Source organism: Sceloporus undulatus, chromosome 10, assembly GCF_019175285.1.
Source record: "Sceloporus undulatus isolate JIND9_A2432 ecotype Alabama chromosome 10, SceUnd_v1.1, whole genome shotgun sequence".
NCBI lineage: Eukaryota > Metazoa > Chordata > Lepidosauria > Squamata > Phrynosomatidae > Sceloporus > Sceloporus undulatus.
This window is the reverse complement of record NC_056531.1, coordinates 15,085,783-15,097,925: the sequence shown is the minus strand read 5'-3', so window position 1 is coordinate 15,097,925 and position 12,143 is coordinate 15,085,783. Positions and strand designations below refer to the sequence as shown.

Here is a 12,143-nt window from a genome sequence, read left to right as displayed (position 1 = left end):
CAGCAACTCACAAGGAGTTTGTGGGTTTAGCATGGAGTGCATCGACCTTCCATGTTTCCAAGTTTCAGGTGGGAATTCCCAAATCAATCCCGGCAGCCTTCGCCCCTTTTTCATCTTCTGTATAGCCTTAACGGTTTCTTCCAAAGTGGGGGCTATGTCCAATTCTTTCTCATCGTTGTGTTGTCATCTGTGAATAGCTGAAATCTTGGACTACTCGGTTGGCACTTAAAGAGGCTTTGGCAGTGTTCAGCCCATCGGTCCAGAATGGAAGCTTTATCTGTGGTTCGGTTTGACCATCTGACCTATATAGGAGCTTGGGTTGATTATGTAGGTCCAAACATGCTTTAAGAGCTTCGTTAAATCCTCTGGGAATCACCCGATCTGCACAACGTTGTGTCTTTTCTGCTTTCTCCCTTGATTCCACCCACTTTGCTCTATCGTCTGAATGTCTCTGAGTTTGTGTTGGAGTTGATACATGCGAAGCGAAGGCTGCTTTTTTGGCATGCAGGATGGCTGGGCGAGGTGTTGCCTGGTGAGCAGTTCTCTTCTTTTGCAAACAGGCTCCTGGGATTCTTGGTTGTTTTCACAAACCGTCGTGTTTTTTCTTGACCGAGAACCCTAAGGATTTTCCGCAGTACTGCAGGATGCTTTGTTTTTTGGATATGTTGCCAAAGCGTGTAGGAGAAGAGTCTATAGGGTGTCGTCAGGTTTTGTTGCAAAATTGGCCTGGAAGTTGTCTTCTTATGCAGCTTTGTGGAGTTTGTTAAATTGGAGGTCTCCTCTTTAGGATTGCCCACCACTCTTAGGTTAAACTTTAAAGTGAAGATTTAGTTTACATCTTACGAGGCGATGATCTGTTTGACGTTCTGCACTGGGCATCACTCGGGTCGACGGGACATCGCGCTATTTCTCTGGCGCACTAGGGGATATTAGTCAATGAGGGCCAGTGTTGGATTGGGGTGCACCAGGTGTCCTTCAGGCGTCTTTCTGCCCTGAAAGATCGGTGTTTGTAATTAGTCAGCTGCTGTTCTGCACAAAAATTATAGCAGGAGGACGGTCCGTATCATTTACAGTTTCCAACACCATGCTTGCTTAAAAACACCTTTCCAGGCTTCGAAGTTCTTTCCTACTCTAGCATTGAAGTCACCTAGGATAATGATTTTGTCTTCTGCAGAGACCTTTTTGTATAAGGTGGCGTAGATCGAGTAGAAATTTGTCTTTCTCCGCCGGGTCGGCTTGCATCGTTGGGGCATCTATACTGAAGAGCGACCAACAGTGGGATGCGTAAGGAGATAAGCGATCAGAGTGTCTGTTGGCAGGTGTTCGAGTTTGGAGGACATGGAATTTTTGATCATGAAACCTCTACACCTAAAAGATGTTTTCAGTTTTGGGTGCCAGACCACTAGGTGTGTAGCCGGCACCTTGTCTTTTAAGGGCGCCTTCCTCATGGAGACGAAACTTTTCAATACAGAGCAGCAATGTTGGCTGTTAAGTCGTAAACAATTCATGGGCTATTCGAGCAGAACGACGCTCAGGACGTTCCCACTGTCTGCAGGAATCTTGCATGGTTCTGATGTTCCAGCATGCACGCGTTCGTCTGTTTGCACCTTTGGGAGCTGGTGTGTGCCCTTGTCTCTTTGTTTTGTTTGACCGCAAAGAAGATTCCCGTTGGCCGCGGCTAAGGCCAACCGAGTTGTTGGGGATGAGCTTTCTTAGGCCACCTTTTCTACGGCCCCCTCTCCATATGGAGCAAGCAGTCCTCTTAAAAAAAGGCTGCTTGATCATCAGGATCTGCCAAACAAGACTATCTCCCCGGTCATATCGAGCGCCCAGTCCTGAACCGCCTGCATGATGGTTGGGTCTGCAGCTTCCAGTGCCATCTTTACACCTGCGTTTGTCCTGCCTATCGCTGGCAGGGCTTTTTAGGAGATTGGGATGTGTCCTTCAAGCCTGTGCATGGATTCTTCTGGGTGGGGAGCACAGTGTAGCCCAGACATGGCCTCACCCTTTAAACCAGAGGTTCGTCTGTGAGGCCTTGACAAGCTATGGACAGTGGCAGCCCGGCCTTGGGTCTTAGGATTATTAGAGTTTCCTCTTCTGAGATGGGTTGACCTTGCAGGGTTCGCGAGCACCATCTGCCCGGGTTTTGGGATTAGAGTTTTCTTCTCCAAGGATGGTTTGCATAGGTAGAGAGCCCATCCTGCCCTTTGGCACTCTTGGTCAGACCTTGGGTGACCTGTCTGGCCTGGGAGGCCCTGCCGGTGGCTATTATACCACCGCCAGCATAGCTCCCAGCTTCATCTGGGTACGCACGCCTCTCCCCCACGACAAGGGCGGCGTTCAATGCTTCCACTACCGAATAATACAGATGTGAGGTAATAGGTGATTTCTTTCACTTTTGTTTTATGTTTACCTCTTCTGAACAACTAAGCTGTTCTTCATCAATCTTGAGAAGTGACGTCACAATAAGCGTGTTGTGTGTGTGTGTGTGGTGTGTGTAATTTTTAAAGGGAGGAGCTCATTATATGTTGCTTAATCTATTTCTTAGTAACTGCTTCCATGCTTGGCCAGGGAAAACCCACTGGGTGACCATGGGCAAGTCACATTTCTCAGCCTCAAAGGAAGGCCAGTCAAACCCTCTGAACACATCCTTTACTAAGAAACTCCCATGATAGGACACCATAGTTCGACATGGCTGAAGGCACCACCCTGTTTCTTGAGTACTGCATCTGCTGTCCTCCAACGTGACGAAGACAGATTTTAAGTAAGGGATAATTACTATTGTTCGTCTAAAAATTAAATAATCTCATTTCAGTGGCTTCCACGCACTGACTGAATCCAACCCATTCTTCAGACAAACTGAAAGTGATGGACCCACACGAACAGCATGAGCTCCTGATGCCAGAAGCTCCCTTCCTTAAAAAAATATTATTGGGAATAAGACTGGGGATGTTCATGTTAAACATTTCCAGATTTGACTAGGACTGTAAACTCAGGTGATCTTAAAAATAAATAAATATATAAATAATGAAATAAAAATATATCAAATCTATGTTATGAATATTTATTAACATATAAACAATATATAAACTAATAATAAACTAAATAAAATAAAATATAACTAAAATTCATATATTAATATATAAAATTATTATTTTTGCCTGGATGGGCAAGGCAAATAGTATACAAATAAAGTTTATTAAGGAAGGAATATATCAATAATAAATAAGTATATAAAACATTTCTATAAAATAATAATATAAATCTGACTAGTAGTCCCTTCTATCTTCGTTATTCATGCTCTTCCTGCCAAGGGAGAAAGAAGTTTGGAAGTGTCCTAAAACAAAGGCCAGAATGGGATTAGGCGCACAACTTTGTGTCTCATCCTCAGAGACACAAACACACCACACACGCCGCCGAGTCTCTTCAAAGGCAGCCCCAATTCCCTTCCTTCGATTTCCCGCTCATTAATCCGGTCTCAGGAGAGCGGGACACGGTTTCATAAATAACGCCCTTCAGTTGTTAGTTGGCTCATGAAAAACACCAGCGGGCACGCGTTGCACAAAAACACACACGCTTTGGGTGTCTCCGTCACTTGGGCAGAGGCGAAATCTGACCGAATTCCGGGTCGGCGGGAAGCTAAAAATCTGGTAGGGGTTTTCCAGATATTCAGGTCTTTGGTCTCTATGTTCCTTCAATGGGTCTCAATGCAGCTCCTTAGATGTGAAAACCTAGAACAGATTTCTGCAGAAACTGGCATGGGTTATGCAAAAATAATATCAAATATATGTTAAAATAAGTTAATTAAAATAATATCAATAATGTCAATATAAAATACTGTAAATATTTGTCAAATACTGTCACTAATATAAACTAATGTCAAATACTGTAAAATCAAAATAAAAATAAGTAATAGTTAAAAATTAAAATTCATGTTGTATGTAAAATAATATAAAATATCAAAATGTAAAATAATATAGAATAATTTAAATATAAAATAATATAAATAATTGTAAAATAAATTAATGTAAAACAATGTAAATCCAGTGGTACCTCGGGATCGGAAATACCCAGTTACGAAATTTTGGGGATACGAAAAACAATCCCATCGGGGAATTCTTGTTTCGGGGTACGAATGTTTTTTTCGGGTTACGAAAAAAACTTGGTGCTTTTTTTCGGCTTTTTCGCCCGGGAGGAATCGCGGCTTTCCCCATTAGCGCCTATGGCAATTCGGCTTACGAAGGCTTTTCGGGTTCGAACGCCTTGGCACCGCGTTACGAATAATTTCGTAACCCGCGGCCCCTGTATGTAAAACTAATATAAAAATTTAAATAATATAACATACTCTAAAACCAAAATATGGAAGTGGACAATCGGTTGCGCCCCCCCCTCTCAGATTTTGTTATGGGAACAAACCTGGAACTGGGACTTGCGACCATATTGGAATGTTTCTGCGAACACTGGAATATAAATTAATTAAATCTTGCTAATAAAATCCTCTGGAAAATGTAGGTTCTCCATAAGTCAATAGCCCTAAAAGTCCTTTGATGGGAGACTTGATGAGGAACACTTGCCTTGATATCCCTTGATCTTCTGAATTCCTTAAGCCTTGCCTTCCTCTCCATCTCCCAAACGGAAGTACTTAGCACTCACTCGTTTGCATTAATGAATAAGATGACAGGAGCCCCCAAGGAAATACAGGCAGCCTTGTGATCTCGAAGGATCCCAAGCAGGAAGTAGACCCTGGGGTTCTGGGAAGGCATACAAGGCACAGCGGTGATCAGGGCAGCCATAGATATAGAGATAGAGATAGAGGACACACAGAGACACAGAGAAGATAGAGAGAGAAGGACAGAGATATCTAGATAGAGAGACACATGACCTACCGACCGCTAGAATAGATTAAACGGTGAGAGAAGGTGGAAATATGACGTTGGATTATTAATAGAAGTTAGAATGCCAAAATGTAAATTGATATAGCAGACACTTTATGGGTGTAGATCTAACGAGATAGACTATTAACGGATTATATTTATCTGTAGATTTATTTATATTGTATTCTATAGAGTTAGGGAAAGAGGGATTATTAATCGATGTAGTAAGATTGATCAGATGATGGGAGTATTATTTATTAGATTATAAGTAATTATGTTATAATAAATAATACTATAATCAAGTTTTTAGCATAGATAAATGATATACTCTAATTAAATACTTAATTTAATATAGTAAATTTCTATAATATAATTTATATATGCAAAAAAAATCTTGATTTTTGCCATTTTATACAAGGGCCACCTATATATAATCTACTATATATTATATTCTTTATATATGCCAAAAACTTTCCATTTGCTATTTTATTGCACGGGACACCTTTCTCTCTCTTCTCTTCTCTCAACTATATATTTATCTATATATATATATGAAAATATTCAAACCCTTAACATAACGGATACTGTAACATATACGTGTATTTATGTGTGTGTTCGTAGTGTATCTATAGTATATGTATCTCAATATAGTGTTGTGGTGTGTGTGTGTAATATATCTATCTATATTATATATATGCCTCATAGACACAAACGCTTAAAGGCTTGGAGAGAAGCAGGTGCCATTCCATTATATTAGAAAAATGCGGCGTTTTTCAGGGCTTGCGTCCAATGGCGTTCCAGGCGGACCAGCCCTTGGCATCCCTCCACATTAATCCCAGTTAATTGTAGGTAATTCATTTTTTCCACTTTAGGACATGATAAAGCCAAGGCGATTAGATCAATGAGCCGCCGTACGCCAATCCTTCGCAGTTTTCCCTTCGGAAGGTATTATTTACAAACGCACTTTGTCGTCTTTCCAAAAGACTATTTCTGTCTGTCGTTCTTTGGCAAAAGAGACTGGCAAGGTAAGTGTAGGTGTAAGGGTTTGGGATTTTACGAACCCGAACCAGGTTGGACGCGTCAAATCGCCATGCTGCAATGGTTACGTGCCAGCACATCGTTAACCTAAGAAACTGTAGGATTATAGGAATCCGACCCTCCTCGACCTTCGCAGATTTGGCTATTCAGGATTTGATCGGTTACGTTCCTCTCTAAAGGATTTCTAGAGCATCCGTGCGCAACTTTTTATGGACGTTGACCATAGTAGTTTGCCGACTGGGGGAAGCGATACAATTTCTAGCAGAAAACACTCTATAGTGCACATTCTTAAGATGTCGACTTCTGGCAACATTAGTAGTGCTATACTATCATAATAATCAATATAAAATAAATATAAATACAACAACAAACACCACAATAAATATAATCATATAATAATAAATAACCAATTAAATAAATAATTATAAATATAAATAAGAATTAATGTGTAATAAATAATAATTAAGAAATACGTAAATATAATCTTTAATATATAAAATATTAATTTCATAATAAGTGGTACATATTAATACCTAATATAATAAATATAAAAATAATATACATAATAAATCCAACAAATATAACTATAATATAATAAAATATAATTAAGTGTAAATAAGATAATATATTTAATAAATGTAATATCAATGGCTAGTAATTTGAAGTAATAATAACTATAACCAAGTATAAAAATCAAATAAAACACAGTAACAAAAAAATATACTACTCAATTAACAAGAAACAGGATGGATGACAAAGGAACTTTCAGCTCAGCTAAATTTTACAACGGAAGATGTATAAGGAAATGGAAAAAATGGGGAAATCACCAAAGAGGACTATAAACAATAGCTAGCAAGTGTAGAGATAAGGTCAGAAAGAAAAGCTAAAGCACAGAATGAACTCAGGCTTTTGCAAGAGCAGGTTAAGAAACAATAACAAGAGGCCTTTTTTGGATTATGATCCGCCAAGCACAAGGAAAGAAGAAGGAGGAAACGGTAGGGCACTTCTGTGGAGAAGATGGCACAAATGCTAACAGAAGACAGAGCAAAGAAAGCAGGAATTAACTCAACACCTTCTTTGCCTCAGTCTTTCTCAGAAAGGAAAGGGAGGCTCAACTGTAGGATAATGGAGCAGATGACAGAATAGGGTGTAATTTCAGCACAGAATAAGTGTAAGAAGATAGTAGAGGTAACACCATTGTTCAATCTAAATGTAATTTAAAGTCTCCCGGTGACCAGCATATGAAACTCCAATCCAAGGGTATTAAAAGTAACCTTGGCCAAATGTTAATATCGGTAGCCATTTGGCAATAATCTTTGAAAAACTCCTGGTTAAAACAGGTTAGAGTATCCCAGTCAGAATGGAGGAGGTCGCAAACGTTTGTCCCCATCTTCAAAAAAGGGGAAAGCAAGATGATCCCAACAATTATTCGTTCCAGTTAGTCTGACATCAATACCAGGTAAAGATTCTGGAGCAGAATCATTAAACAGAGAGTCTGTGAACCATCTAGAGAGCACATGCCATAATCACAAAAGTCAAAACTCACATGGGTTTTCAGAGAAGAAGAAACAAGTCATGGCCAGAAAAACCTAATCTCTTTCTTTGATAAAATTTATAACCTAGCACTTGGTCGATAGAAGGGAATGCTGTGGATATAGTTATATAATCTTGATTTCAGTAAGGACTTTGACAAGCTTCCCAATGAACCCACTACTTGCAAAACAAGCTTGTAAACTGTGTCTAGGACAAAGTAACTTGTACATGGATTTGTAATTGGTTTTGGACCTGGCCCGACCCGAACCCAAAGGGTGTGCTCAACAATTGGTCTCTTTTTCATCACTGGAGAGAAGTTGACCAGTTGGGGTCCCAAAGGGCTCTGTCCGGTTAGCCCAGTGCTATTCAACATTTTATTAATGACCCTGGATTACATTTAATTGGGAGCCATACTTTATCAAATTTGCAGCAATGACCAAACCAAAATTAGGAGGAATAGCTACTACTAACCAGAGACAGGATCAACATTCAAAATGACATGAATAGACTAGGAACAGCTGGGCCACAGCTAACAAACAATGAAATTCAACAGGTAGACAAATGGTAAGGCATTGTCTACATCAGGCGGAAAAATAGAAATGCACAGGTATGTAGGACTGGGTGACACCAATGGTGCTTAAGGAGACAACATGTGATAAGGGATCTGGAGTCCAAGTAAGAACCACAAGTTTGAAAATGATTCAATAGTGTGATGATCGGCGTCCTTAAAAAGGCTCAATGCAAATTTTAGGCTGGCATCAATAGAAGTATAGTTGTCATAGATCAAGGGAAGTTAATAGTGCCACTATATTCTGCTCTGTGTCAGGCTCCACCTGGAATATTGTCGTCCAGTTCTGGTCACCACAATTCACAAAATGGACATTTGAGGAAACTGTAGCATGTGTCCAACGTAGGAGGGACTCTCTACTAAACTGGTGAAGGGTTGGACACAACCATGCCCTATGAGGAACGCCACTTAGGTGGAGCTGGGGGATGTTTTTTAAGCCTGGAGAAGAGATAATAGCTAAGAGGTGATATGATAGCCCTGTTTAAATATATTTGCAAAGGAATGTCATTGTTTGTTGAAGAGGGAGCAAGCTTGTTTTTCGTTTTTTGTGCTCAGAGAACAGGACTGGGGAAAAATGTGATGCAAACTACAGGGAAACAGATATTCCACTGACCACATTAGGAGGAACTATCCTATAGTAAGGGGCTGTTCGGACAAATGGAAAATGCACTCTCGAGCGGTGAATAGAGTTCCTCCTTCCTTGGAGGTCTTTACAACAGTGCTAGAAATGGCCATCTCTATTGGGATGAATTTTTTTGGATTTCCTGCATGGTCAGAATGGGGTTGGACTGGATGGCCCTAGTGGTTCTCTCCAACTCTATGAATTCTATGCATTTAATCAATTAAACATCAATAATTATAAATACCCGCCCTAATACTTTGTGATAAGGAGGCTGAGCCGAATGCCCTTCTCCGTGTCGAAGAAGAAGTGGATTTGGGGCATTGCAGCTCCCATTTGGCCGGGGGATGACTGGGCCTTTGTCCAAGACATGGCGTTCGCTCACCGGTGGGACCTTCGACCTCTGCTCTTTGGCCTTAGATGGCCTAACAGTGAGTCAGTCCCTTTAGTTGCACTGCGTGATGCAACCTGCGCCGAGAGCAGCCGCCTCGCCCTTCTCTGCATCCAAATCCAAGCATACACACACACACACCACACCACACACACTGTGTTGTGTGGTCTGTGCGTCGTGTCGTGTGTGTAATATACACACACACACACTATTTCCTTTGCAGCTCAGAGGCAAAACTGTCTTTGCGAGGATGGGACTACGCAAGAAGTCGCTGGGCCTTCTCCCCAAGATCCCTCTCCAAGTAAGTCGCGCTTCTTTATTGATTGTCGATCAATTATTGATCAATTATCGATTAATTATGATTGATTATTGAATTACGCTGTACAGGTGCATCTCGGCCCGCGCTTGATGACCCACCAGCTGCTGGTCAGTCCCTCCTCCTCCTCCGCCATTCCGGCATTCGATTGACCAACTGCGACCGGACACTGCGCAAAGGGATCGTGGCTGAAAGCCTGGAGGACCTTCAAGAGAAGGTGGGCCCTAGATGACACGGCTGGATGTCCAGTGCAGTGCTGGACATCAAGGGCAAGGCTTGGACCGCTTTCGTTTCTGTAGGTCCGTGGCGCCCTTCCTTCTTGTTGGCAACGTCCGCTGGCCTTGGGATGAAGATGGGACCATCGTGGAGACGGAGGCGTTCTTCCGGACGCTGGACGACGGCCCCGTTGTTTGTGGTGCTGGCAGCGGGTCAGGCGTGGCGGCCAGTCAAGGTGAGAATGACCTGACTGGCTAGACCGATATCTGTGGCATTAGGGGTTTCCTAGGCAACAAGTCTGTCAATACCCCAAAGGGACCAGATTCCCATTCGATCTCGAATGCTAAGCAGGGTCGCCCTGAATGGTCCTTGGATGGAAGACCACCAAGGGATATTTTAGTGGGAGGGGACTTATGAAACCATTTTTCAAGGGTCTAACTCCATCCATTCTTACGCAATTTGATCCAACTTTTTATCGACAGGTGACGGCTATCAGATCCTGGCGTCACGGAAACCGCGACCGCCGGATCGACGTGATCGTGACCTTTTTGACCTTTACAAGACCGACCCCCGGACTTTGTCGGCTGCTTGAACGTCAAGGTGACGCTATGCGGGCTTACAGCATGTCCTACACGTGCGATGCTACAGGCGCAAACGGATAGCGGGTCACCGCATCTTGTTCCCCCCTTAGCGTGTCAACATCTTACGAATTGGACCATAGGATCTTAGAAACCTAGAGAGGGTCCTGTCTAGAATCTCCAGGTCCTCCAACGCAACTTATGGTCAATATTTCCCTAGAATAACATTAGATAATATAGGTTTATTTATATACCGCCCAATCACTGGGAATCCGAGCGGTTACAATACAGGGGAAACAGACAGTTCCCTGCCCTCAGGCTTACAATCTAAAGAGACAAGACACAAAAGAGAAGGGAACAGTGAGGGGGTGGGGATCAGGTCCAGCATTCATCTCTCCTCTGAGGCCTGGACCAAAGGCAGATGGACCGGAGGGAGGGCTCTTCAGGCAGTCGTGATGGAACCGGGCCAGCCTACTCTCTCCCTCAAAGAGGCGAAAAATGACAGTTAAGGAGGGAGGAGCCTCTTTCTGCCAGAAGTGTCCTCTCTAGGAATCTGTTAGGTCCTCCGTGCAACTCTCTGGTCAACATCTCCCCATAGATTAACACTGGAGGGCCTACAAATGCATAGAGAAGTATCCTCTCTAGGAATCTCTGGCCCTCCCGCCACAGCTATATGGCCCCGAATAACAATTATTTAATATTAATAAAATATTTTTTATTATTTTATTATTAAATATAAACTAGGGATAATGGGTTTGTTCTGTATTTTAATAATGTTTCATATTTGCATTTTACTATTTTGTGGTATTTTTACTATTATTGTTATTAATTTCAATTTATTTTTAGATAATAATTTTTATAATTTAATTATTAATTTTGTTATTTTACGTATTTTAACTGTACTTTTTATTGTATTTTTAATTTGGAGGAGGCAGGATAAATTATTAATAATAATGTTTATATATAATGTTTATTTATTTTTATTAATATATTACTATTATTATTATTCTGTGTTTTTATTGTATTTTGTAATTTTACTGTTTGTAAGCCGCTGGATGAGGTGGGATAAATAATAATAATAATAATAATAATAATAGCGATTCCTAGAGAGAAACCTATTAAAAAGGCGAAGCTGTGTAATTAAATAATAATTTAATAAATTTAATAAATAACTAAATAAAATATTTATGATTTATTATATATAATAAATGATATATATAATAAATTACATATATATTATATATACTATTATATATATATAACTTAGATATTTATTTATTTAAGTATTTATATCCCGCCCTTCACCCTTAATGGCTCTCAGGGCGGCCAATATTATTTTTAATCAGACAATTCCTTGCCCTCAGGCTTACAATCTAAAAGAAACGAAACAAAGGAGAAGGGAATGATGGAGGGAAAGGGATGAGGTCCAGTGGTATCTTCTCTCCCTTGAGGCCTGGACCAAGGCAGATGGATTGGAGGAGGGCTCTTCCTTCTTCCAGGCTAGTCCTGATGGAATATATATATATATATAATATATTACACACACACACACACACACCACACACAATCTATAAATTTATTTATATTGCATATAAAAATAAATCATAAATATTTGTGCACGTGACCTCTCTTCTCTCTCTTTCCTCGCTGACTGCAGGAAGCCCTCCGCTGGACGCTGCTGACCATGCAAGCCACGGCCACGTCCTCCTCGGGACCTCTGCTTACGTGCGCCAATTGCTGGACGCCACCGAGGAGCCGGAGACGTGGACTTGACGCTCGGCGCATTTTTTCGCCGCCATCCGACACATAAGGGTGCGGGGTGATTTCGGGGGAGGGACGAATGGGACTCAGTCACTCTTTGCTGACCGCCAAGTCAGAGCGGTGGCTCAATCGCACAATCGTGGACACATTACTCACTCTTTATTGCGTCGGACGCTAACACTTTGCTGAAAGTCCTGGATTCGAATTCGGAGACCCAGGCCAACTTTTTCACAACTCACCTTGAGATCG

The 12,143-nt window shown here is 41.3% G+C and overlaps 1 pseudogene; it reads left to right on the top strand.

Moving 5' to 3' along the window:
- Positions 1–8,979: 8,979 nt before the first annotated feature.
- On the top strand, positions 8,980–11,906 carry LOC121916607 (annotated as a pseudogene).
- The last annotated feature ends 237 nt before the right edge of the window (positions 11,907–12,143 follow it).